The 5,055-nt window shown below is 53.2% G+C and overlaps 1 pseudogene; it reads right to left on the bottom strand.

Moving 5' to 3' along the window:
• Nucleotides 1-2,278: 2,278 nt before the first annotated feature.
• On the bottom strand, nt 2,279-3,926 carry LOC105731029 (adenosylhomocysteinase-like; annotated as a pseudogene).
• Nucleotides 3,927-5,055: the final 1,129 nt, after the last annotated feature.

Genomic DNA, 5,055 nt, shown 5'->3' with positions numbered 1-5,055 from the left:
TTGGGGTAGATTTGTGGACAGTACCCCATCTCTGCTAGGGCGCCAATCACTGAGGGTAAGGATCCTGGAGCTTTAGATCTCCTACTGGTTTTCCCAGCCTACTAGGAAAGCCTTTTTGATGGAAGACCCTGGTGGGACTTTTGGAGGCAGATGTGCACACCTGGTCTGAACACCTGTATTAGCTGAACCTCTTACAGAGGCTTAGAGACAGACTGCAGAGGAAAATGTACATGTGGGAGGTTTATTTTGTTAAGGAGTCCTCTGGGGAGCACCACAGTGAACCAGACCCACACAGGATGTGCTACAGCAAGCACTTCAAATCAATGGGAAAATAAATAGCTATCCATTTGCAGGAAAATGTTATTAAGGCATTTTTCCTGGGGTCCTGAAGCTTCAACTGTCAACGCAAGTGCCCCAGCAGGGAGGCATGGAGGTGATTGGGGCAGGGGCTGCCTAATGACAAGGTGAACCCTCAGATCCCCCACCCCACACCCCCAACCAGGGGCTCAAGCCTCCATGAGTGGAGGCGTGAGGTGGGTGGAAGTGTCGGGGGGCTGGCTGGGCTTTAGCAGCTGAGTCTTCTGACTGCAGCCCCGGGCCCCGTGCACTTCCCCAGGTTGCGCCCTTCCGCGATCGGGAGCTGAACCAGCAGGCCCTGCCAGATGGCGGCTGAATGATGAAGCTGCCTTAGTGCAGCACTCTGGTCATTTATCATTAAAGTGGCACAGCCAGAGCTCCCAGAGCTCAAGTGGGGCCTTGATGCACACTAAGCCTCTACTCCGTGCTAGACCCTGGGTCCTCGGATGTGGGATGTCGCCTCAGAACACTGGCGAGGTGTGTCAGCTTTGTTTTATCCTCCTTGGGTGTGTGCTGCTGATCACCACGGGTGAATTGCTTTACACTCAGTCACACTTTGTGAGCCTGGCGTGCTTTCTTCACATTTGATAGATTAGGAAACCACAGGTCTGAGAATGTATACTAGCTTGCTGAAGATCTCACAACTTTAAGTGGAATAACCAGTAGTCAATGCAGAGCAGCTGTCTGCAGAGGTGTACCGGGCACTGGGTTTCTGTCCTCAAGGGCAGAACCTGCAGCCAGAAGTGGGGATATGGGGGAAGTGTCCACCTGCCTCCCACAGAGGCTCACAGCCTGGAACATGTCCCCAGCCTCCTGCCAGGTCATCACAGGAGCCTGAAGCAAGCCCTCCACCTGGCTGGCCATTGGACCCAGCTCTGGGCTGGAGTGAGCCTCCCTCACCACTGATGGTTGGGTGGACTGTCCTCCTGGCTGGCCCGGGCTACTACTGAGCTTGCTGCACAGCCCCTCCCTCCAATCCCTCAGCTCAACTCTCCAAGCCAGGGCTAATGGCTGGGCTCTTTGAAGCCAGGAGCCTCCCTCAAACTCACACCACGGATGGCTGCAGGACCCCTCTGCATGCACACATGGACAAGCACACATCCACACACCTGTGTTGAAGCTCATGTGCCTACACAAAGCTGTGGTCTTCACGCAGTTCCCATGACCCCTTCTGTGAACACCAGGATTCCCTGAGTAAGCCCAGCATGTGGAGGAAGACAGAGGGGCAGGAGGGCCCTCCATGTCTCACGAGGATGTCCTGAGTAAGCCCAGCACGGACAGGAAGACAGAGGGGCAGAGGGAACTCCATGTCTCACGAGGATGTCCTGAGTAGGCCCAGCACAGACAGGAAGACAGAGGGGCAGAGGGAACTCCACGTCTTGAGTGCTGCCTAGTGCTTCTGTCTGTGCTGTGCTGGGTAATTTTCACACATGGTCAGGTAATCTATTGAAATATTAATTCTGTTTTGTGTTCTCTCTCTCTGTTTCTATTTTTATTTTGGCATCGAGATTTTTATTTACATACCTTCCTGCTTTCTTTTAACATTATCAACATTATAAGACAAATTATTGTCTTTTTGACCAGGGTTGTGATAGGAACCCTCTTGTTACAAAGTGGTGGCCGATCTATGCCTGTTTGATGATTATCTGGCCCCTCTCAAGCTCTTGCTGTCACTTCTCTGCTCTTTCTTGGTTGCTCCTTAACAGTCTACTCTAACCCCTATAAAACAGGGACTGAAAGTACCAGCCTCACTGTTACGAGGTTAAGGAGAAGGCCCAGCACTAAGACAAGCTCTCAGGAAAATTCAAACAACAGCTCCTCCTTGCCCTTCGATATAGCTCCTTCTCATCTGTCAGCGGCTGAAGAACTGCTGAACCTGTAAACCAAGCACATGGTGTAAGTCCGCAGGCCAGGTGAAGGCCTAGATGGTAAAGCACATGGGCTTTGTGACTCCACTGCCGACTACCAGGCTAAGGAAGGACTGACTTAGCAAGCAGTTCCAAGACCACTCAGCTCCCGGTTCCCTGTAGCTGTCTCCCGCGTACCTCCGCCATGACCAGGGCTTGAGCAGGGAACTCTCAGTCCCCCAGACACACTTGGAATAGCATGAGGGATGCAGCAAAGCCAAAAGCTGAGTGACCATCCCTGGGGAGTAGATGAGGGACACTGATAAAACAATTGCAAAGTTGGTGCCATTTGCTCTTTGGAAGAAGAGGCAGGGCCTGGACAAGGACAGCAGCTGGAAGGTAAAACACAGGACTGGCTCACGGTAGTGGCAGTGATCAGGCTTCAAGGGGCCATCAGGGGACATGCCCCAGGTACTGGACCTGCTTCTCAGTCAGCTTGGTCAATTTCACATTCACCTTGCCCAGGAGGGCTTCAGCCACTGCCTCATCCAGCTTCTTGGGCAGGACGTGAACTCCAGTGTGGTACTTGTCTAGGTGGGTCCACAGCTCAACCTGCACCATCACCTGGTGGATGAAGGAGTCACTCATCACAAAGCCAGGGTGGCCCATGGCACAACCCAGGCTGACCAGCCAACCCTCAGCCAGCAGGATGGTGCGGTGCCTGTTCTTCAGCCAGTACCTGGCCACCTGGGGCTTGATGGTCACCTTCTCCACAGTGTTCTCACTGAGCCTCTTGACGTCAATCTCCACATCACAGTGTCCAGTGTTACACAGGATCAAAGCGTCCAGTGTTACACACGATGGCCTCATCCTTCATCTGCTTTAAGCACCAGCCAAGGATGACGTTGACACGGCCCGTGTTGGTGACAAAGATGTTGTCCTCCTGACAGGCTTTGTCCACGGTGGCCACCTTGTAGCCTTCTATGGCAGCCTGCAGTGCGCTGATGGGGTTGATCTTGGTGATGATGACATGGGCCTCGAAACCCTGCAGGGCCTGGGCACAGCCCTTGCCCACATTGCCATAGCCTGCTACCACCGCTACCTTGCCAGGAATCGTCACCTCTGTGGCCCACTTGATACGATCTATGGGGTCCTCCCAGCAGCCATAGAGCTTGTTGAACTTGCTCTTGGTGACAGAGTCATTGACGTTGATGGCAGGCACCTTCAGGATCCAACCGACCATCATCCTGTGTGGGCTGTGGACCCCAGCCATGGTCTCCTCGTAGGTGCCTCAGATGCCCAGCAAGAGCTGTGGGTACTTGGTGTGGAAGAGGTTGGTGAGGTCACCCTCATCCTCCAGATTCACGTTCAGAAGCCCATCCTTGAATTAGCGACTGCTCGATGCACCACGGGTACTCCTTGTTCTTCTGCCCTTCCAGGCCTATACTGGAATGTCAGCCTTGGCAGTGGCAGCCAATGCATGGTCCTGGGTGGGGAAGATGTTGCCGCTGGGGCCCCCAGGCCAACGAGGATCTCAATGTGGATGGCCGTCTGCATGGTCCTGTGCAGGCAGTCAGCCATGTGCGTGCCCTTTAGTGGCTTGGAGGCCAACTGCAGCTCCCGCATGGACATCAAGCCCAGCATCTCATTCTCTGCAATGTTCGGGGCCTCCTGTCCCCAGGTGTCCAAGCCAATGTCAGTAACTTTGTAGTGCAGTTTGTCAGACACGCTGGCAGCACTTGTGATAGAGACAGGCAAAGGGGACTGGGCATTGGTCTGGGGATAGGCACTGGGTAGGTGGCTCCGGGCAGGGCCTCACTCTCTTTCTCTCTCTCTCTGTCTCTGTGTGTGTGTGTGTGTGTATGTGTGTATGTGTGTGTGTGTGTGTGTGTGTGTGTGTGTGTGTGTTTTCTATTCTACATTTCAAGCAGATGGCCAGGCCCTTGGTATTGCACAGGTGCTTGCAGTGTGTATTAGTCAGGGTTACCCAGATAAATAGAACCAACAGGATATGTACAGGTATATGTGAGAGGAGTTTTATTATAGGAATGGGCTCATGTGGTTATGGAGACCGAGAAGTACCACAGTTTGCAATCTGCAAGCCACAGAAGCAAGAATGTCAGTGGTGTGCCTCAGTCTGAGTCTGAAGGCCCAAGAATTAGAGGGGCAGGGCAGGGGCAATGGCATAAGTCCAAATGCTGTGACCTGAAAGTTAGTGTCCCCTCAAGATTCATATGTTGAAATTCTAACCCCCAAGAGATGATATGAGGAAGTGGGGGTTTGGGGAGGTGATTAGGTCACCAGGGTGGAGCCTCATGGATGGAATTAGTGCCTTTATAGAAGAGGCCCCGGAGGGCTGCCTCGCCCCCTCCACCATGGGAGGACAGAGAAGACATTGTTGGCCAAAAGATGCTAACATGAACCAGAGAGCTGACTCACCGGAAACCTAATTCGCCTTGATATGGGCTTCCCAGCCTCCAAACCATTCAAAATAAATTCCTGTTGTTTAAAAATTATACCGTTTGTGGTAGTTTCTTTACAGCAGGCAAAATAAACTAAGACACAGTGGGAAACAGTGGCCTGAAGTTAAACTCTCTTCCATCTTGTGTGAAGAGGGAAACTCCTGAGAGGTGACGCCTAGTGTCTGTGAATGAGGGAGTGAGGAAGGAGGGAGAGAAGGCAGAGGTTGGAGGTTAGAGATGGAGCCTGCACACCACTGGACTCCCAGCGGGTCCCTAGATGGTGACCAGGCTCAGGGACCCAACCTCACCATGGCCACCGAGACTGAAGGGCCCATGCAGGCTGGACACTGGGTGATCGGGGAAGCTGAGAGGACTGCTGACCAGGGGGA

The sequence above is a fragment of the Aotus nancymaae genome, unplaced genomic scaffold, assembly GCF_030222135.1.
Source record: "Aotus nancymaae isolate 86718 unplaced genomic scaffold, 86718_ANA_hifiasm-v0.15.2.pri h1tg000010l, whole genome shotgun sequence".
In the NCBI taxonomy this organism is placed as follows: Eukaryota; Metazoa; Chordata; class Mammalia; order Primates; family Aotidae; genus Aotus; species Aotus nancymaae.
This window is presented reverse-complemented; position numbering and strand designations above follow the sequence as displayed.